Here is a 23619-nt window from a genome sequence, read left to right as displayed (position 1 = left end):
TCGATGAACCGCCGATGCCGTCCCGAGCAGGTGGCTAGACTTTATTTTACCATCCTTGGAATCGGTATATGAATGCAGTAGCATGGGGCGTTGATCCGCTCAGCATAGGGTAGTTCGGGTGTTCTCTCGTTGTCGTGGTTTATAGTTGCCACGGTTCCCGTGAGTTGCTCCGATTACCGTCCCGTCGATCATCTCGCCTCGTCATCATACCGATCACCTCGCCGATCGGAGTAGCTCGCGGCCACCAAGTTGTTGTCATCGTAACTGCGGTTCTTCCTTCTCTTGTTGCGATCCCTTCGACCACCCGATTCATGTTTCGGCTGGTCATCTTCTTCGTCGTCGCTGCGTTGTCGTGGCTTTCGAACGTTGTCTTCGCCATCGGCCCAGCTGTTGGCGATTTCCATTAACTTGGTTATGGTTTTTGGCTTTTTGCGCCCAAGTTCCTCTATGTAGCTTTCCCGCTGAACGCCGTCGCTGAAAGCGTCGATTGCTCTGTCGAGAGATACGTCTTCGGCGGCGTTCAGGAGTTTTGTGAATCTCCCGATGTATGAACGCATCGACTCCCTCTGCTTCTGGCGGCAATTCCGCAGCTCTTCGATTCCGACAGGCCTCTTGTATGTTGCTTGGAAGTTGGCGACGAAGGCATCTACTAGGTCATCCCATGATTTAACAGAACCTTTTGGCAGCCCCCTTAGCCAGGCCCGTGCTGAATCCTTCAAGTAAAGCTGTAAGCATTGCATTGCTGCTATCTCGGTTTCCTTTGTGCAGGATCACGCCGTGCAGTAGTCGTCTATCCAGGACCTTGGTTCTTGCTGCCCATCGTACTTGGCGGCATCGGTAGGGGTAGGCTTGAACTTTTTGGGCGGCATCGTTTCGCGGATCTTGTAACTTAGACAAGTCGGCTCCCCTAAGCTCGCCGTCGTACTCCTGGTCTTCGTCCGAAGAATCGCTGTCGTCGTCCTTCCTAGCGGCGTGTCGCCGCCTTGCTTTGTCGATCCTGCTCTGGGTGATTTCGTCTCGAGCATCTCTCGCATGATGTTTCAACCCACTGCCTTGGACGATGGTCCTTTCTTTTGGTGGGACTAGGTTGTTCCCCAATATTGCGAGACTCTCCAGGGCACCTCGATGAGCTTGAGCCATGGATCCTTCGGGGCGCTGGTTGATGAGGTATGCGGCGAGGTTGGCCGTTGCTCCTGCAACGGTTTTCGGCCGTGGCATGCCGGCGGTATCCATAGTCATAAAGGATTTGGTCAGGTTCGACGTTATTTCTCCCGGCGTCATCTTCTCGAAAGCCTCGGATAGTCTTGACCGGTTCTTGCCTGTTCCGTGAGTGTTTCGGGAGGCACTCCCTCGCGAGCCCCTTCGCCGCTCGCTGGATCGATCCGCCGCAGATAGGCGTCTCTCAAGGGTGGCTTGATCTTTCGACGAGTGCTCCCGGTTTTCTCTAGTATGGAGCGATAAGCATTGAGGGTTCCAACCGAGTTCCCGCGGGGAGCGGCGTGTTGTTGAGTACCGCTGCCCTTGCTTCCGCCCACTCCTCATCCGCGATGGTGTAATCGCTCGTCGCGGTTGCCGGCGCTGTTTTCAAAACTTGCCCTTCTACCGGAACGGGGGGTATGGTCCTCGTCTCCTCTCGCGCCTTGCGTTTCCCGTGTTATTGGCGACATAAACCTGATGGTGTGCCGTTCTTCGGGTGGTTCCCCGGATGATGTTGTTGATACTCGTCCTCTCCCCGATGAATATTGGGCGTTGCGTATGAACGGCGTGTCGCTTGATCCCAGCCCGTGCCTGGTGTCACAGCTCGAGCGAGAGTACGAAGTTAGTTTCGAGGATGAGGAATCATCCGACCCTACCGACATGGAGGACACCGAGCGGGGAGTCGAGGGAACGGGTGAGCACGTCGATCCCGTCAGTCCAGCCGACAGATCGAGTGATGATGACGCGCTTGAACCCGCCGATCCGGAAGTGGGGGTTTCCAGCAATCGAAGGATTCCCTCTGCGTTGACGTTGTAGTGGACGCTGCCGAAGGTCATCTCCGTGTTCCCTTGTAGATCTGAAAAGTTCGAGCGGGAGGAATCGCTGTGTGGAGTAAACTCGTAGGAGCCGAATCGAATCGGGCTTCCCAGGGTTGGTGACGATGGTGTCGATGAAGCTGCTGATGAAGCTGCCGGCGAAGCCGCCGGTGTCATGATCGGATCTGCCGATACCCTGCCTTGTGCCGACAGGGTTCCCACAGACGGCGCCAATTGTCAAGGGTGCTCCTAGGCAATGCCCTCCGATAGGGGCTTAGGGTTGATGGAATCCTGCAGGCTGACACGAGACATCGGCATACGTACAAGCGGGGAGAGCGATTTACCTGTGTTCGGGGCCCTCGATGAGGTAAAACCCTTACGTCCCGCGTGTCCGTTCTTGATTATGATGAAAACAGAGTTACAATGGGGTGCCGAATAATTCGGCTGTGATCTCGTCGAGATGCTGGTTGCTAGGGTAACCTAGTTCTAAGCTTCTGCTGGCTAGTATTGCTAAGATTAATTGTGTCCCTCGATAGCCCCTCTCCTGGCCTTTATATAGGTGGCCAGGTCTCGAGAGGTCTAATCGAGTACAAGTAGGTTTACAGTAGATCTATCTCCCATCTTTCCTTGTTCGGCTTCCTCCGCGTCTTGTACTCCAAGTAATCTTCCGTCGCACCGCCCTAGTGGCCCATCTTGCCATCGGGTTCCTTCATGGGCCTCCTGTTGGTCCACGTAAGGTAGAGCAACATTGGTTACCCGAAGGGTAATGCCCACGTCAATTTCCCTTGGATAAAACATTGTTGAGTTATCCCTAGTAGCAACAACACATCTACAACCTTAGAAGTTATAAAGTCACTCTCCCAGGAAACTAGAGGCATGAACCTACTATCGAGCATAAATACCCCCTCTTGGAGTCACAAGTGTCCACTTGGCCAGAGTTTCTACTAGCAACGGAGAGCATGCAAGATCACAAATAACATATGACATGAATATATAATCAATCTTAACATAGTATTCAACATTCATCGGATCCCATCAAACCAAACATAGAGGAATACATAAAGATGATCTTGATCATGTAGGGCAGCTCACAAGATCGATACGTGAAGCACAAAGTGGAGAAGACAACCATCTAGCTACTGCTATGGACCCAGATTCCAGGGATGAGATACTCACACATCACTTCAAATGCCGGCATGGCGATGTAGATGCCTCCGGCGATGATTTCCCCCTCCGGCAGGGTGCCGGGAAGAGCTTCAGAACCCCCCGAGATGGGTTCGGCGATGGCGACCGCGACGGAATTTTTGTGGATGGAGGCTCGGGTATCCAGGGTTTTCCCGAGAAGATGTATAAACAGGTGAAGGATTCAGGTCGGTGGGGCGCCTGTGGGCCCCACACGTACCCTAGGCGCGGGCCAGGCCTAGGCCGCGCCTAGGGGTGGTGTGGGCGCCCTGGTGTGCCTCTCCGTCCCCCCTCCGGACTTTGTCCTCATTTCAGTAAAATATTGACTTCGGCTTTTGTTTCGTCCAATTCCGAGAATATTTCCTGTACAACTTTTCTGAAATACAAAAACAACAGAAAACGGGGAACTGGCACTGTGGCATCTTGTTAATAGGTTAGTGCCAGAAATCATGTAAAAGTGCAACGAAGTGTAAACAAAATACATATGAATTGGTTTAAAACAAGCATGGAACATCAAAAATTGTAGATACGTTTGAGACGTATCAGCATCCCCAAGCTTAACTCCTGCTCGTCCTCGAGTAGGTAAGTGATAACAAAATAAATTTTGAGGTGACATGAAGCCAACATAATCTTGATCAAGTATGTAAAGCATTGTGAGATGGGATCTAAGTACTCTAACATATGCATGATAGATATAATTCAATTGAACTTAGCAACTATGTTATAACATGAAGAGTAATTCAAACAAAGGATCATGACTAATAGTGCATTGAAAGAAACTTTGTGTTTATGATCATAGAGTAAACATAATAACGTGTTACTCAACATGTCCTTATGGAATAGCAAAACATAAATGCAAGGAAACCTTCAAAGTTCAGAGGGTGACTAGATACAAATAATTTAAGAGCAAGCAATAGCACAATCATGAATCAATCAATAATAACTTTGGGACTAGGCACATTGCACTAAGAATGACAACTATGCTCTCTTAATCGGTGCATAAAGTAGAAGGTGGAGACTCAACATGAAAGTAAAAGAAAGGCCCTTCGCAGAGGGAAGCAGGGATTACCCATGTGCTAGAGCTTTTTATTGTGAAAGCAATAGGAGTGTTGAAAATATTTATTTTGAGAGGTGCTACTTATGTCAACGGTAGTAATAAATAGTATGGCTTATGCATAATTACTTCCTAAGTTTGCTTGCCTCATGCATAATATACAAATATTGCTCACACCTTGTCCTAATTAGCTTGGACTTCCATGGATTTTCATCGCATACATATGAACCAAGTGTCACAAAGGGGTACCTCCTTACCTCCTGCACAAAGGTCCTTAGGAGATGAATCTCATTTGATTTCTCAATTTTGATGGATCTCAATTTTTTTGGACATCCATACCGGAAAAACAAGGACAACAGATATTTGTACTTTTCCCCAGCTGAAACTTCCACCATGTGAACATGGCTTTAGTTGGCGGCCCAATGTTCCTCTCTAACAATATGCATACTCAAATCTTTGCAACTCATGGTAAATTTCCCTTACTTCAAACAAGATGATCATGCATAGTAATTCACATGATATTCAACAAAGGCATATTGATGGTGTTCCCCATGACATCATGGTTATCATACAACAAGCAACTTATAAGAACTAAAAATGCATAGGACATAATACTTGCCACAATATTTTTTAGACTACTTTCCCATGAGCTATAATTTACACAAAACAAGTGATTATTTTTAAAGGTTTAAAGGTAGCACACAAGAAATTTACTTTGGAGTGGCGGTGAAATACTACGTATAGGTAGATATGGTGGACACAATTGGCAACTTTGATTTTTGGTGGTTGGATGCACAAGTAGAGCTCATACTCGGTAAAGGCTAGCAAAAGACTGGAAGCGACCAACTAAGAGAGCAATAATGGCATCAAAGGAGAATACCACAATATTATGCTTTTATGACAGAAACAACACATGATTCTATAAATGACACATTATGCACTCTCAACCTTTTGAAACAAGTCATGCTAAATAATAAATACTAAGTAACATCCAACATGACATGCCAAAGTCTATGCCACAGTCTAGACAAGCTTCCATTTGCATCACTATAGTTATGAAATATTTTACTCGTATCCAACACCAATCAACTTATTTGAAATAACTCTCAGAGATGAAATACATTATGGACCAGAGAGCTAATCATACATAAATAATACTAACGTGCTCTGAATAAAATTTAAGTGAAAGAACAAGAGCTAAGCGCAGTACCAGAAAACTAGAACACTCGCAGAACAATAACAGCGAAAACTAGAGCGTTCTATGCAATTAAAATGAGCGGGTCTTTCTCCAAAACAAATGTGCCGGGATCCAATATATGCTACATTAAACAAAACTAAACTAAAAAAATGACGCCCCAAGAACAACACATAGCGTATGAAACAATAAACATATAGCGTATAGAGAGATGACCTGTTGCTTTGTTGATGAAGAGGGGATGCCTTGGGCATCCCCAAGATTTGACGCTTGTACCTCTTGAATATGTACTTGGGTGCATGGGCATCCCAGACTTGAGCTTTTGTCCATTCTTCATCCTATCACATCATTCTTCTCTCCCTACACTTGAAAACTTCCTTCATACAAAAACTTCGCACAATTCTTCATTAGCAGCATTAGTACAATCAAAATAAACGAATCCACTATTGTTCATTACTAACATATATAAAGCATCTATTAAAGCATAAGCTACTGTAGAAACTTTTTAAATAGTTTTTTGATCAAAAGAACTAAAAAAATAGATTTAAGAGGCAAATGCAAATAGTGCAGAAATCTGTCAAAACAGAACATCAGGTAAAGATTGAAAGTTCTGAAAATGCTCTGTTGCTTATTTCGAAAAGTGGTCAACTAACGAAAGTTAGATAATAACCTAAGCATATGCATAAAAAATGACAGCTCAAAATTACGCTTTGGCTATTTTTACGAATCTTATGGTAACAACACATAATCTGTTTTTAGGACAGCAACTTCCCCAAATTTTACTTTTTCCCTATTAGAGGCCTATTCTTGCCAAAAAACGAAATAAAAATGATAAGGAGAGGTCATTAAAGTACTAATAACTTCCAAGACTCAACAAAAAAGAAAATTACTGTAAATAAAACATGGGTTGTCTCCCATAAGCGCTTTTTATTTAACGCCTTTCAGCTAGGCGCAGTAAAAATGCGAGCATCAAGTATTATCAAGTGAGAAGCATCAAAATCAATGCGAGAAGTCTTCTCAAAAAATATTTGTATTTTATCAATATGACTTTTAGAAGACCCTTTCTCTGCACTTTTAGGTTCACTACTTTCATCAAATAGATTTTCAGGAGCAATCCAATCAAAATTCTTTTCCCAAGCTTCATGCATTGCTACTAATTTGAAAGGTATTGGTATTCTACCTTCTTTACTACTTTTGGTTTGGTCAAGCGTACCAAAGATATCTACACATGAGCCTAGCTTATCAAACCGATCAAAAACTTTCCTAGCTTCTATAACCACATCTTTAAATTCTCGAAGCAAAGTTTTTAGGATAAAATCTTTCTTTTCATCCTCCTTAATTTCATGGAGTTTAAAAGTACATTTCCTGCATAAAAGGATTAAGGCTAACAAATCTAACCTCCAACATTTGAACTAAACAAGCTACAACAATTTCATAATCAGGAGGAAGTTCTACCAGGGATTTATCTTCAACATATTTGTGCCTACTAACAGGATTGAAGAATTTTTCAATATTATCTTTCCCAATTATAGAACCACTACCTACATATAGGTCCTTCAGATCATACTTAGGAATCAACATAATGAACTAAAAATGAAATAACAACTATGTAAGAAACTATTTTTTTATGTTTTTGATATAAATACAACTATAAAAGTAAACTAATTTTTGTGTGTTTTTGATATAATGAAAGCAAAAGAGAACAAAGTAAAGTAAACTAAGCAAACTATAACAAAGTAAAGAGATTGGAGATGAGAGACTCCCCTTGAAGAAATCCTCTTTCTCCCCGGTAACGGCGCCAGAAAACAATTTGCTGGCGTGCAGTTGACGTGGGAGTTATAAATATCTGTGGTGTAAATTTTCTTCAGTTCCCCGACAATGGCGCCAGAATTTTTTTTTTGATGGCGTGTAGTCGACGTATACGGACACGCTGTTAGGGAACCCCAAGAGGAAGGTGTGATGAGCACAGCAGCAAGTTTTTCCTTAGCATGAAACCAATGTTTAATCGACCAGTAGGAGAAAGGCGTGACTTCTGAAGGTGTTGCTGGCTGACTAGTGGCATGGCGCACTACCGACGTCAGCAACAACGTGAAACCTGCACACAACACAACCAAAGTACTTTGCCCCAACTTACAGTGAGGTTGTCAATCTCCCCGGTTTGCTGAACACAAAGGATTAGACATATCGAATGGAAGGAGATGTTTGCAGAAAGTAAACGGAACATGATTGCAGTTGAATTTATCAGTAAAGGAAATAGGACCGGGGTCCACAGGTCACTAGAGGTGTCCCTCCATAAAGAAATAACATATTGGGTAAACAAATTACAGCTGGGCAATTGACAGAATATCGATCGATACATGACAAGATGATTACTATGATAATTTGGTATTGGGCATTACAACATAATACATAGACCGTAATCCATCTATGACTAATAATCCACCTTCAGATTAGCGTTCGCACTCCTTCCAGTATAAAGTTGTAAGGAACAGACTATCGCATTAAGCAATGTGTGTAAAGTAAACAATAGAGTTTCCCTCGGATAAAACATTGTTGGGTTATCCCTAGTAGCAACAACACATCTACAACCTTAGAAGTTATAGTCACTCTCCCAGGAAACTAGAGGCATGAACCTACTATCGAGCATAAATACCCCCTCTTGGAGTCACAAGTGTCCACTTGACCAGAGTTTCTACTAGCAACGAAGAGCATGCAAGATCACAAATAACATATGAAATGAATATATAATTAATCTTAACATAGTATTCAACTTTCATCGGATCCCAGCAAACCAAACATACATGATTACATAAAGATGATCTTGATCATGCAGGGCAGCTCACAAGATCGATACATGAAGCACATGGTGTAGAAGATAACCATTTAGCTACTGCTATGGACCCATAGTCCAGGGATGAACTACTCACGCATCACTTCGGAGACGGGCATAGCGATGTAGATGCCTCCAGCGATGTTTTCCCCCTTCAGCAGGGTGCCGGGAAGATCTTCAGAACCCCCAGAGATAGATTCTGCGATGGCGGCCGCGACAGAACTTTTCGTGGATGGAGGCTCAGGTATCCAGGGTTTTCCCAAGAAGATGTATAAAATAGGTGGGGGATTCAGGTTGGTGGGGCGTCTGGTGGCCCCACACCTACCCTAGGCGCGGGCTAGGCCTAGGCCGCGCCTAGGGGTGGTGTAGGCACCCTGGTGCGCCTCTTCGTCCCCCTTCCGGACTTCGTCTTCGTTTCGGTAAAATATTGACTTCGGCTTTTGTTTCGTCCAATTTCGAGAATATTTCTTGTACAACTTTTCTGAAATACAAAAACAGCAGAAAACATGGACTGACACTGTGACATCTTGTTAATAGGTTAGTGTCGAAAATCATGTAAAAGTGCAATAAAGTGTAAACAAAATACATATGAATTGATGTAAAACAAGCATGAATCATCAAAAATTATAGATACGTTTGAGACGTACCAAGGACCTGAAGAAAAGTTACACCACATAGATTTCCAACTCCCACGGCAATCTACGCTTAGCAGAGTCTGAAGAGGAGGCGGCTAGGTTTTTGGAGAGCGGCGCCTGTATTTTTCCCCAAGATACACCGGCTGTGTACATATTATGTCCCACGAGTTGTTTGACACCAAGGTGACAAGGCCAAACTACCCCCACTGAACTCTGAAGACTATCTGCCACGTTCATGTTCAGTCTGGTGCTAAGTTCGGTTTGTAAAATTAAGCTTCAAAGATGGGGTTTTCATGCAAAATCCCTCTGGCTGCAACTTCGCTCGCTTCATTGGCCAGCGGTCGAACATCTTAATGACAGAACCTCTCCCGCCTATGATGGATCCCCGCCGCCTGCTGTATCAGCGCCGCCACACCCCCTCTAAACGCGAGGCCTTTCTCCTCATCATCGCTATCCTCCGGAACCCTCGAGATCCCCTCCGTGTCTACTCCTTCGTGCCACGCCCCAACCGCCGCCCCCACCTCCCGGCCGGACCCGTTCCGAGAGCCCTACCCGCCGCCGATGTTGTCGCGCTCGAGAACAAGATACTGAGTCCACTAATCAATTGCCGGTAGTTCACAGTTCTGTTGAGTTTAGGATTGCCAATGTTTGTGTTGGGCTTTCTCTACTGAGCAAGGCTCATAACATACTCGATGAAATGACTGCTCGAGAGACCTCTGTGGGGCTGGGTACATACTACCCAAACATGAAAGCATATTGCAAGGAGCGAAAGACCACAGAGGTTGCATGCACAACCTGTAGCGGAGACTACTGCAGCAAGGTTGCTGCTTGATGCTGGCAGTTATGATGCTCTTATTGATGCTTCGGTGGCATCCCATGATTTTTCAGTCTGAATTTGCTCTTTTCAAGGATACGAGGGAGGCAAGGCTACCAGTTCTTAGGACAAGTTATCTTACTACAATGACAGGGCTTGACAGATAACAACCAGCCTGAGCTCATGGCATCATTCTTGCATGCAGTAGTTCATGGCCCAAGTGTAGAGATCGCTACGCATGATTGGAGCTCCATAAAATACATGCATTTTTATAAGGTTGGGAGGATATATGATGGTTGGAGGACATGCCGGAGGATGGTATTCCTGCTATCTGAGCAAAATAATCAGATGTACCTCTCACTTATCAACGGTCATCTCTCTACTGGGAATTACTCTATTGTACTCATATTATGGACAAAAGTGAGCAGGAAGGGGGCTGATTTCACCCACGAGTTGATTGTTGCCTTTCTGTATGCTTTGGTCAATATGGCAATGCAGGTGATTGAAAAGACACAATAGTTGAAAATGTTTGTGGATAAGTGGAGACACAAAGAGGCATTCATGGAAAACCATATCAAACTGAAACTGAAACTCGCGAAGCTTCAGGAAACTGGAAGCCCTGATCGTGATGAAGAACTGGGATGGTCTTAATTTAAAACATTGCAACCAATCATGTCCTTCGTGGCTTAATTTGATCACCCATGTTTCTGTGAGAACTTAAATCCTTTTGGAAGCTGTAGCAAGCCAAAAACATCAGAGATGAACAGGCATGGGGATGTGTGATCATAATACGTTCGCAATTGAGGTTAGGGAAGCTGACACACTTGTCTTCTCTTATTTTGTTTCCAGGTATAGCTGTTTTAGTTCAGAGAGCATTTACTTTACTGGCTGACTTGGCTTTGTACTAGTTTTGTAACTAGCTTGTTCTAACCTCCAGACCCACTTAAGATTCTTAAATTAGTGAACAATAAGTTTCCCCTCATGTCACTAAATTATAATAATTTTTCCTGAAATGCTTCTCATGGAATGCATAATCTGTTGCAGTGAACTGGTGATAAACAATATGATATTTACTGATAATTTCCTGTTCATTTTCTCCATTAAGCTATCATTTAATGTTTTCACTCTCTGCTTACTGTCAAATGCAAAATAGTTATCGAGCCTCCGCCTAAATTAATTCTTACAGAACATATGACTGTACTACAACGGAGAACTGGGTGCGCCCTTAGGGCCTGCTTGGAGTGGTGGTAATATTTGTGTCTCCACCAGTAATTATCTCTAGATACCGATGGATACATAGGTACCTCTAGATACCGATGGATACATAGGTACCTCTAGATACCGATGGATACATAGGTACTACAACCAATCCGAATAGCCCCTTACTGTGGACAAGTGAATACCAAAAACCGGAATTGGTAAAAACAACCGGCTATTAGAACCGGACAAAGCACTAATATTGGAGTCACGGTGATACTGGAAATATGTGAAGTGCATAAGGGTCGACAGTAGGACTTGTTTTGAGATTTCAGATTTCTCTGTTAGCCATCTAGCAGGGAAAACTGTTTGCTAACTTTGTGTGTAAAGGGTTTTCAAAACCCTAATACCGCATTGTGTAGTCAAATTAACAAAACTGTGGTTTAAAAATAGCACGAATCAAATAAAAAGGAACTGCAGGTTATAGTATAGCATCCATAGTGTCACTAAATTCACAAGAAAATCCAACAGTATGGTTACAGGGCAGTCGATAATACAGCAATAACATGACATAGGTCTGGTTCCCATTATAGGCTGAAAATTGAAAATAGTAAAGGAAACATAACATAGTTCTGGTTGTTAAACCATTATTACAAGTTCTCATTGCAAGCTGAAAGTTGCAAATAGTAAAAGAAATGTAATTATATATTGTAGTAACACCAGGAGAAATACAGTTGATCTGAACTGACAATGTATTCGACGCTGATTTACGTCCTTCCACTATCATTGTGCCTCCTTTCCCTCTGTGCAAACAACAAGCTGTCATCACCAGATTACTGAGCACATGTTAGTATTAGTGCATTTTAACATGAATAATATTACCTGGTACGTTGTACATGAGACTGGTTGTTGATCAAGGATGTTTTGATAGTCGCAATGTTCTCAGACATGAGATCGATGGTCGCAGCCACAGACTTAGGACATAAGCCATTGCCACGTGCGAACTTCAGCAGAATCTGGAACCCCACGGTTACAAGAGTTTCTCCATCCTCGCCTAGGGCAATGCCACCCTGGGCAGACTCACTGACGGGGAGGAGGGAGAAGCCGGTGGGGTAAATGGATACATTGCTCTCCCCCATGTCCCCTGGGCTCAGGATCTTGTTCATCAGTTGGGTATCGATGGGTGCGTAAACAATGAACGAGCCCGACACGTCATAGCAGCTCGTTCGGAGGATCATGATGTTTTCCCTTTTTTCTGCGGCATTCTGGTCAATCACACAAATATACTTGAGTTAGTGGAGTGAGATATCTGATTACCTAAGAAAACGATGGCTCTTGTAGGTACTGAAGCTAGATGTGTTTGGTACCTTAACATGCAGTGTGGAGACGGTATCATCAGCTTCTATGCTGCCAGAGAGACAGACTTCCTCCCTCACGACACCACCTTTCACTAGCACATCCCACTGTGTAAGATACACATGACATGAGTACATAGCTAGCTTGCGGAGAGAAGCGAAATGCCCGTACCACGTGTGTGATTGGAGAGGTAGATCAGGGTATTTTCATTGGTGTACCTGTGCACGCAGCGTGTTGTTCCTGAGCAGATCAAACGTGACCCTAAGTGGTATTGGAAGCTGGAATGATGCGCTCACAGACACAATAGCTGTGTTCGGGCGGTCATGGTTCCTCCTATGCGCGATCTTGATATCTTGTTCCGTACCAGCGCCGCATACGATGGTCCATGTGTCCTCAGGGATGGCGGCGATGCTGTTGCTGTAGCTGACAAGCAGGCCATCGGCTAGCTTCATTAGGGACTTCCTCCCCTTTGAGTTGGCTGAAACAAACCAAAGAGGAAAAGCTTGTTTCTGTAAAGAAATGCCTTCCGAGATTTGCTCGGTTCGAGTTTCGTACACCGAAGATCTCGTAGGTTCGACTTACCTCTTAAAGCATTTCGGTAATAACGTGGAAGGTGTCTCTTAAACGCAAGCACCGCCGTGCGATGCTGGTTGCCCAGCCGCCTAGCTCCAAACATGAGTCCACTCGTACATGGCTGGTAGAGGCCTTGAACTCCGGTATCATCTACTAGAACATGCTCTATGACGATGATCTGCCAACAAGATTTCCGAGCAAATAAAGCATGGGCTAATTCGCCTTCATATATACCAGTATCACCACATGGTAGTTATTTATCAATTTTCAGTCTTTCTTTACCATACCTTGCAGCTGTTATGTTCTAGGGGCTGAATTAGCACTCCTGAAGGCATCTTGCGGCATTGGAAGAAGGTGCCATCACTGCTATCCAAGGACACGTCAACAATGAGTGTTGTCCCGTTTTGTAGCTCCCTGCAGGACCTCACGAATGTGCATTTCCTCGATGGTACCAGGGGGGACGGGAACACCATCTCAATTGTCATCTGTTGTTTTCAAGCAAACAAAAGATGTCAATTAGTGAAGAAAACTAATTTTACCTTAGTATAGTGTGCTTGTTTTGTCGGTAATGAAGATTTGTCTTATTTTGGAAAAGATCTTTGCACTAAAGACAAAAATTATAAGCCATACATACCAAATGCATAGCGCCATCGTAGCCTACATTAGTATGCCACTTATAAGCCTTAATGGTTTTTGCACTTGACAGAATTCCGGGACAGAGAGATGCATAGCACTCCTGCATTTATTTAACATTAGGATCAGATCGCGACTTGAAATAACATCAACTGCATTAGCATTGAAATTATGTACTTTTTTGGTTGACAAAGAATAACTAGACTTTTTATACAATTTGTATATAACTTACAGAATCCATGAGATAATCCATAATATTTTTGGTGCCCATCATGACCACAACATCAGCACGAGTGGCCTCGGTCTTGAATCCTATTTTATCTGCACTATTTTTTCGACCAAATTGTGTAGCATAAGCCATCTTGTTCAGTATTTCAAATGAACCACCAGGGACAGGCAGCCATAGAGGGCCATGTGAGTTGGACAAAGTGGTAAACTCGTCCATTGCATTATTAGTTAGTTCAACAATGATTTGTATGTCATTTTGTCTCGTAACAACATTTTCTGCAGACGAGTCATGTTGGAAAGGTTGTCTGGAATTTTGAAGTGTTTCAGCTTGCAATTGGGAAATCTGCCAAATGAAAGGAAAGACATTAGTAAGTGAAAATAATACAACATTGGTGCAATCTTCATAATACTCTGTAGCTTAGTGTTATATTACCGAACTTGAAACATATTCATCCAAATGTTTCTAGCTTACTGAAACTTGATTGAAAATGCCTGAGAGGCTTGATTATATGTGTACCTCTAGCTCCAGCCAGTTATTTTGCTCTTTGAGCCTTTGCATATCTGGAGAGAGCTGGTTATCTGGCAGTGGATCACAAGTGGGACAAAACATAGTCCTCTGAGCTTCCTTAAGCTTCTTATTTTCTTCACTCAACCTTACATTCTCCACTTTCAATCTATAGTTCTCTTCTTTTTCATTCAGCTTCTGCAGTTTATGTCACAGAACATGTACAGAAAATTATAACTAATTTCAAGATAGAGTGTTTTCTACGATACATCCTGATAAGGGCTAAGGCTACATACAGTAAGTGTAACTTAAGAAGTGAAGCTATGACAGTGGAATAATAGCTGATAATGCATACTTAATGGCGAGGTAGATGATCTGATACAAACTGTATAATTGAGATTCTGCGAATGTTTAAGACCAGACCTTGACTTGTGTTATCTTGTTCTGAAACCAAAACTTCACTTGTTGTTCTGTAAGACCAGTTATCTCACTCAGCTCCCTCCTTCGATATTCATCCGGGCGAGTACAAAAGCTAAAATGTCTGTTCATTCAAGTGAGAAAAAAATGACAATTGGAAAGTCATTAAATTCTTATAACAAACTCAAGAAGTTTGCACGTGTGTAAACTATTATCCTTATCACATTTTCTTAAAGAGGCCTTTTTACATTTTATAGGTAGATCAATATATTAGAAGAAGGATCAAACATGGGATATGTATTTACATGATCATGTGGACAAACCATCACTGCTACAGATACGATGCAATTCATTTCAACCAAATTTATTGGGTTAAAAATTACTAAAGATCAAAATATTGTCATGAATATTTGCACTTCTAAAAGAAGAAGATAATTATCAACTTGAAATCAATCATAGTATCCTTAGTAGTATTCATACCCTTGAAGTATCTGGTTCTGCCGGAAAGTGAGCCTCTGTAGGCGCTTCTTCCTTGGTTTTGGGCCAATGCCATCTTGATCATTAGTGGGGTTCCCCCGACTTATGTTTCTGTTGCTAAGCGATATGTCAAAGTCAACATTATCACCATACACCCCATCTAATTCTTCAGAGTAATTGTCAAAGGTTTGCTGCTCCTCGCCGTGTGCTTGACCACTCTGTGCCCGTGGCATGGCATTCTGATATTAAAAATAGTACTTACACTTTTAGATTCATACTCCACACTAAAGTAAGAAACTTACACTAGTAAGTTGAATTTATTTTTATTAAATAATAGAAGAGTTAAAAGGACCATCTATATGGAATCCATGATGTTACAAGTTCGCATATTAGTTCGAAATAAAAGAACTTAGAAAATACATTTTCATGCTTCAAACATATGCTATACATTTAGTATCCACCCACACATTTGTTTTCCTTCCCTAGTGGGAGATATGCTCCCTCCACCTAAAAATCATATTTTTAATTTTCAAAAATTCCAACAAAAAACTTCGCATGTACATCTCAACAATCTATGTGTGTTCGTACAGTTTCGCGAAAAACTGACGTTTTTCTATGGCTGATGAAAAAAGATAAAACATGTCCCACAAAAGCCTTGTTTTTAGCATACAACTTTGTATTTTTACACAGTCCAAACGACAATTTGATTTTTTTGGGAAAGATTTTATGCGCACGTAGTATGCAAAGATATACACGTGAATTTTTGTTTATAATTTTTTGACATTTTAAAATGTATCTAAGATGCATATCAAAGTAAAGGAAGCATATACACCCAAGAGACAAAAGATCAGTCTGGTAGGTAGGCTTCGGCTTGTTGTGAAAACCTTGAATAGAGTAAGAAAAACAGATCTAGAATACGTAGCCATTCTCATCCCAATATGAACAAGCCTAATCCCGAAAAAGATGGATTCCCATTTTTTCTAGGATAAGTTTTACAATTTAATTTATATTTACACTATACTAGTATGATTTATTTTGAAATCAGATAGTGCATACAGTTTATTATTTTGTCTGACTTTGTGTTGGTCCCAGAAATCTATGTTGGTCCCAGAAATCTAAGCTCAGGTTGGAATAATCAGGGGCCGAATGTATACACCTCTGGCATAGTAACTTCGATGATTGGATAACACCTCTACAAAATTAGTTGGTGGATTTCACGGAGAATCGCGCAGGTAACAAATGGAAGTAGCCAAATAAACAAAATCAGCAAAAGACATACTTCAATATCTCTACAAGTATCACGTATTTAACATTTGTCGATGCTCACAGAGGAAACAAAATCAACATGCATGTGCTTATGTGTTCATATTATTTTTTATCCCTTTCTACTAAGAATAACACATACTACCACGTGGTCTACGTGATAAGCAACCAAAAAAAAAACAACACATACTGAAGAACTCTTCGGAGCATCAAGATAACAAACAGCAAAAATTCCAACTAGGTGTTGTTAGAGATGGGAAAGCAAATATACCGACTGTCTCCCATGCCCACCATGAGCAGAGCCATACATCTTCGCCAAGAACGATTGGAAGCCCTGACCAGGTAGATCAATTCCAAGTTGGAAACAAACACATACGGCGTGTGTCTCCAACACTCATGTATTGTGTGCAGTTGTGCTATGTGCCTCTTTCCTCTGCCTTTATTTATAGCCTAGTGGATGCCTTTCCCTTGCCTAGTGGATGCTGCACTTTAATTATTTTTGTTGGCTTCAGAAAATTTACTTTTAATGGTCATTAGATAATATATAGAGAAATTAACTTATAATTTGTTTTTTTGTGAAACAATGTACAATTATAGATGCTCACACATGTGCACATTCACTCACCCCTAATACCCCTATGAGCACCTCTAATAAACTGCGCTTAAGAAACTAATCCGACGGTTTTTGAGATTGACGAAGTTACCACACGCGTCTCATTGTCGACGGGAATACCGCCCCCACTGAAGAATAATCCGTCTTTATGAGACGCCAAAGTGTCAAATATGTGATTTAAACTCTAGTGTGCTGGGGTGCCACTTCCCTCATAACCATTCAAGCACAAGTTGAATCTTTTAACTTGTAATTTGCTTGTCCTAGTTACTTTTCACTAAATAAATGTGCCCAAAATTAGCAGGTCGGGCATGATGGCATGAGGGAGAAACTATATGGATTACCATTAATTACCACCAAATATACCATACCTCGTGCAAATTAAAGAAAAATAAAAATAGGTTAGATGGTAAGATTCATGGGCGTAGAGGATACGGAGTATATTACTCAAAATCAAGTCACATATGTTTAATTGATTCACGAGCATACATTTGACCTTCAATGTTGTGCACATAAATGTATGAACGCCCTAGATGAATGATTAACGAAATTATACTCTATATTGTTGATATGAGCAATAGAAAATCTTATCATACCATGAGTAGGTTTGGACATTAAGCTTGAAGTTCGGCGAGCTTATTGAGCATTCGTTTATCCAACTCATTCTTTGCTCGTTTAAGTAACAAATTGAGTTGAGCAACACAATTTTTGTTTGTTAATGCTAACGAGTAAACGAGCGAGCTCGCTTAGCTAGATAATTTTGAGTTCATCTTGTTGAGTCGGCAAAAACAACCCAATCTGGCCCAAGCCCAGCCGAGACTTTGTCCTGAATATTATGTATAGGAGGATCGAGCAACTGATACCACCGAATTCCACCATCACTCCTCATCTCGTCAACCCCACGTCCTAATGTGCTTAATGAGCAGCTCACAAGCATATAACGAGCCAATCTTCATTTTTAACTTGTTAAGGATAATGAGCCGGGGGACTTAACGATCATGAGTCTTAGTGGGCCGATCATTCATGAACTGAGCAGCTCGTTATTCCAATCCTACTCACGCAATGAGCCTAGGATTTACCATAATAGTTTCTAAGGTTTTGGTAGCACGGCGATGGTAGAGTTGGGTTTGGGCCGCCAGAGAGGCCGACTAACTGACATAAACTTGTAGTAGACTAGTACGACGGTATCAGGTGGTAACTGGGTCGGGCCGGTGTAGCGTGCAGTCGGTAGGATAGGGGATCCGATATGACCTCCGGTGGGGTCGAAGTGGGCTCAAAGGGGGACAGGGACGGTGAGCTAAAAAGACAAAGATAGCGAACAAAGCGAACGATGCTCGTCTTTTTTTTTTGGAACTGCAACCACCATACTATATTTATATTTTCATTTATCTGGGCAAACTATTGAGGAGACAATGCAAATCAACCTCGTACTATCTAGGATACAATGTAAGACACAATGACAAGCATCAAATATAAAAGTATAGTAGGAATCGCAAATGTTTCTCACGGACTTTCTAGGCTAGTAAGGAAAATGGTGGTAAATATTTTTGAATGGGCCGCACGAGTGGCCATAAACCAAAAGATACCCAACTATACTAGTGTGACTATGCCACAAAAGCAACCATGTCGTCTTTGATATGTTGGGCATGTCATATCTAGTTGTGTAAACGCACATATGTTTGTTTTATTACTATATGGAGTAATATATACTGACGTGCCCAATGTTGGTCTCATAGGATGTAGTATTCCCTAGTAGTAAACTTGCAGATTTAGACAATTTACGGGAAAGTATGAGCACATTGCGACAATGATCATTAATGTTTTCACCGAATTGATAATTTTTTTAGTATTTCTTCTCATTGTCAACGGTTTAAAATGAAGAAGTAACAAGAAATAGTAGATCACATTGATCAATTGTAACACTTGGGCCACACTTTCTATGTTAATTTGAGATGAGACTAGCTTAATTGAAATCAAATTGGAGAACTTGTTAGTGCATACTACAGAGCTTGTTTAGTTTTGTACCATTACAGTAACTGATTTCATCAGTGTGCGCTAAGTATAAAACAATTCATGTCTATCTTCGTCGGTTGCCGCTATGGCAAATAGGGACAAACCAGGCATGGTCAATGAACCAAAAGTGTGACATGCGTGTATATATATATATTAAGAGATATGTATCAGCCAAGGCGATCCAGCGTCATTCTATCTTGCTAATGTCATTCTATCTCCAAGATCTCAATTAATGGGGCGTGGATGTGCTTCGTGGAACCCCACCTCACCTGCCACCAGACCAAGGAGGCAGCCATGTCATTCTATCTCCAAGATCTCAACTAATGAACCATTGATCACAAACTTTCTGGTGTGTATATATGTTACTAATGAGAGCGCATCTAAATCTGAAATGGTAATGAACGTGTATGGAACAACTGTGAGAAAAGGAAAAACACAGGAACGCCCAACCACTGATTAATGATGCATATCTTCGCTAGCTAGCCACCAATTATACGCGTGGATACATGATGCAATTCCATCCCCACTTTGGCTCATTGCAGACGGTCCAACAAGGAAATAACACGTAGAGGGGTTACTGATGATACATGATGTAATTCTATCTCCACTTTGGCTCCTTGCAGACGCTCCAACAAGAAAATAATATATGTATACTGATGATGCATTGTTGTATATTACGACGGGAGCATTCTATCTATAGTTATAAATGTGCATATCTTTTTTTTAGAAGTATAAATGTGCATATCTGAGATAGCAGTATAGTATACTCCGCAGATACACAACTCGACACCAGTCTGATGGGCTGCATGAACCGAATTATTAATTCCTTGCAAGTTTTAGATCCAGCCCACACGACATAACTCGTACCAAAACTAAAGATGACAGACTTGGTGCATATATAGAGTAGAGAAAAAAATGTTTTGTATTCCTCAAGACCCAATTTATTTGTTCAAATAAACTCGGCATATTTTTTCACCGAAAGACACGTGTACAGCACGCAAGGAACCGAAACAACGAATTCATATTCACTTCCTTGTTAACTATAGCCACATGGCGGCACAACACACATATCGGTACTTGATTTCTCAGCTTAATCATATGCAACCCATCTAATTTCAGTTGCACATACATTACTCAATTCTACTGTACACTATGTGTGTGTTTGGTAGCCCGCATGACCTCCAACCAGACCATGGAGAGACAAATTAGGCCCGATTGGTTGTATAGGCTTCATTTGTATTGTGACCCGCACAGGTTTTAAAGAACCTACGAGTCAGGCTCTAGGGGACAATCGAATCGGTAGCCTTCGTAAAGCGGCAGATCTAGTCTTGGCTCCTTGCTGCTCGTCCTTGCCGCAGTTATAGTCATCAATCATGGCGATGCTGGATGTTGAGATCAACTCAAAAATAACCTCCCCGTGATTGGTTCTGATCATTCTCCTCTTCCTCCATTTAATGTTGGAGTTTGAATTTTGGATTTTGGACAGCTGCCGCTAGTTTTTTTTCCGCTTCCAATAAATTCATGTTTCTTTCTTCTTTCCACGCAGAATTTGTTTCCCCAAATCCTACATATCTGGCGTTCTGGTTTCTTGACTCTCTCATGGAGTCCTGGACGGATCGGTTCTTGTTTCGACGATTTTTTCATCGTTGACCCTTGCGCTAGGATGAGCCTGGTTCACACTAGGGCCACATTGTCTCCTTGCTCATTCCATTTCCCTCCAGTTCGGAGGCCTTCTATGTGGTCCTTGGAAGGGAAAGTTTGGCATGCTGGAATTTGATGTGTTAGCTATAACAAACTGAGGGAAAAAGGGAAGCATGGATCCCACGTACGTGCAATAATCGGGAGGCACCAAAGACCAACGACTTGGTCTCTGTCCCGTCTCTTTAGCACCTAATCATATAAGGGAATGGCTCCTACGTGTGATGATTAACGACACACAAAAAACAACTCCAGAACAAAACTACAGATCCTATTGAGGTGCGAAGGGAGCTGAAGACTAACGATCACCGCCATCCACCATGAGGATAGTGTTGGCGGCGTCCTGCACTATCAAAGCCATGGGCTTCAACATGTTTGCATCTGGCGGGCGGGAACTCTTCTTCATCTACCAGTAAGTTAATCTCCTAATATCTCTATTAAGATGCTCTAATGGATGATCAGTTTATGTTTAAGTTACTCCTAACTTTGCAATTACAGTTTACAATGGTATCAGAGCAAGATCTGATCATCTTAGAGTCCTAGTTTTATTAGGGGATCATGTTTAGCTTTGGATTAATTAAATGATCACGTTTTATTCTACTTGACTTTGAACCATTACTATGAACATGTTCACAATGTTAATTACTTCGACCATGTATTAGTACCGTTTCCTTTTAAATTAAGAATGGAGGAGAAGGGGAATCAACAAGTAAAAATGAAAAGAATAGGAAATCTCCCGGTTTCCCCAATGTTCCCGGAAACCCTAGCCCAAGATTGAATTCCCCCAAAGGAAATTCTACGGACTCACTTGATGACGTGGCATCGATATTGTTCCTCCGAGATCTCGTTCGACAGTGGGTTTGTGAGGGCATCAACATTGAGGCATTGTGTCCACCCAACAGAGAGGATGATCGGAATGATGCGCTGGTCACGACACGAATGAAGTCAAGCTAGGCCTCCGAGCCGTGGCTGCTTTCGCGCTTGACGGCCGCCGGCGGTTTTCTGTGAGCACCACTGCCTCCTTATACCATATACACAACACGACAGCCACCGTCTGACGGAGTAGTTCACGCCCTCAAGTCAAGGCCCACTCTGCCGGCGAGTGGGGGGCACTGGCCAACAGATGTCGGGTTCCCTAGCTATCGTGGACGGACGTGCCATCTCACTATCGTGTAGGACAGTGCTATGGTTGGCCAGTACCGCCACCTGCCCTTTGTGCAGGAAATATGGAGGAAGGATAGAAAATGTCCTAGTGTTTCACCGGGCACGATTTTGATCTGACCGCAATGGTATGTGGCCGTCGGATTCAATCCAAAGACCCAGAGTCCCGTGGGTAAGATGCTAGGCTTCTAGAGCTTATTGGACCAAATGAAAGGAAAGGCTCCGGTCTATGTTATCTTGTCCCATCAACAAACATTTTTTTATTGAATTAAGCTACGATAGAATCTTAACAGGCTTCCACGGACTTAATGAGCCAAATGTAGTTTAAGAATTTTTGTCTAATTTTCACTGTTTTATCTGATGTTTACACTATTATGATAATGTTAATACTCTCTCTGTCCCATGAAATATGCTGTAACTTTTTCTAAATTTGAATGTATGTAGCCACTAAATGGTCTCTAGATACGTCTAAATTTGAATGAACTTCCGAAAACATCGGTGGGTTCGAGGGAGTACATTGTTGAAATCACAAATGGGCCGGAAATGGAGAGAAAGATAATGTTCTATTTTTTCCTAAATTAAAATATATGTGAATAGATTGTTTATTTGTGCTATAGAATTCCTGGGTGGGACTCTACATGTTTTACTAAGTACGAATAACTATGTTTTGGAAATACTGAAAAACAACTAAGTTAATGAACCATCTGAGTGAAAAGTGGCATTGATTGGTTTACGTTGAGTGGTTACAATGGAGTCATGGTCGTGTGTATCACACTTGTGGATAGCCACCCAGGTATCAAAGAGATTGGAGGCAATCAAGTTAAGAAGATTCCAGTGCAACCACGTGTCATATGGGCTCTATCTTGATTAATTAAGTTGCAAGAGCCCAATCCAACGTACAGAGGGTGGTTGTTGTTGGTAGGATGAAGCTTGTCCGTTGTGGCTAGGGGATTGTTTCTGAAAGGTCTCGTCTTAGTCTTCTACTTACCATTCGAGCAAAATGAGCATCATGGTCAAAAGGGCTGACTGACTTATGTGGGTAAATTGTACAACCTCTACAGAGTGTCAAACTAAGTACTTAGTCGTGTCTCCGGTTACAGACAATTCTGAGCGTCAAGACTTTGAAGCAGTTTAAAAATCTCCTCATCCCAATTTCTTAAGTTAAAACTTAGTGGGTGAACAAGGGAAGAAAGATTCACCGGGGAATTACCGGTTGTTTCTAGGTTCATTGATTTCTATCAATGTTACTGCTTAACTTATAATGAAAAATGTGTTTTTAAAATGATAGGTAAAGGAAAACTTGTTTTGCGCAAATCAGCCAAGCCCCACTTAGCCAAATGAGCATGCAGTTGTCTAGCGATTGATGTTTCTTTCCTTGTGACATTTGCCAATACAATTCAAATATATTGACCATTTGTAGCTATAACTTTACCTGTTGCAGATATTTTGGAACACAAGTGAGTTGCGATGATTAGGGTTATGAGTCTATCCTCAACATGCTTGTCTGTAGCTGTAGCATCCCAAAAATTTCAAAACAAAGAAATGAATTTCCCTTTTTCCAAATTTTGGAACCAACAAAAACTTTTATTATTTTTTAGTTTGATACATAGTGATCATGCTTAGAGGTTGTGATATTGCCATGATACTTGTGTAAACTACTTTGCAATGATCTCAAACCCTAAACCCTATTATTTTCACCATCCAAGTTAAATCAAAATAAAAAGAAATTAAATAAGAAAAGGGCCTATGTGCCTATGGCTATTTTG

At 42.0% G+C, this 23619-nt stretch overlaps 2 pseudogenes; one reads left to right on the top strand and one right to left on the bottom strand.

Moving 5' to 3' along the window:
- The window catches only part of LOC124665035, a 44606-nt pseudogene extending 34163 nt beyond the window's left edge, over window positions 1-10443 (top strand).
- Window positions 10444-11797: 1354 nt separating this feature from the next.
- LOC124665033 lies at window positions 11798-15341 on the bottom strand (annotated as a pseudogene).
- Window positions 15342-23619: the final 8278 nt, after the last annotated feature.

Source organism: Lolium rigidum, chromosome 6, assembly GCF_022539505.1.
Source record: "Lolium rigidum isolate FL_2022 chromosome 6, APGP_CSIRO_Lrig_0.1, whole genome shotgun sequence".
Classification (NCBI taxonomy): domain Eukaryota; kingdom Viridiplantae; phylum Streptophyta; class Magnoliopsida; order Poales; family Poaceae; genus Lolium; species Lolium rigidum.
This window is presented reverse-complemented; position numbering and strand designations above follow the sequence as displayed.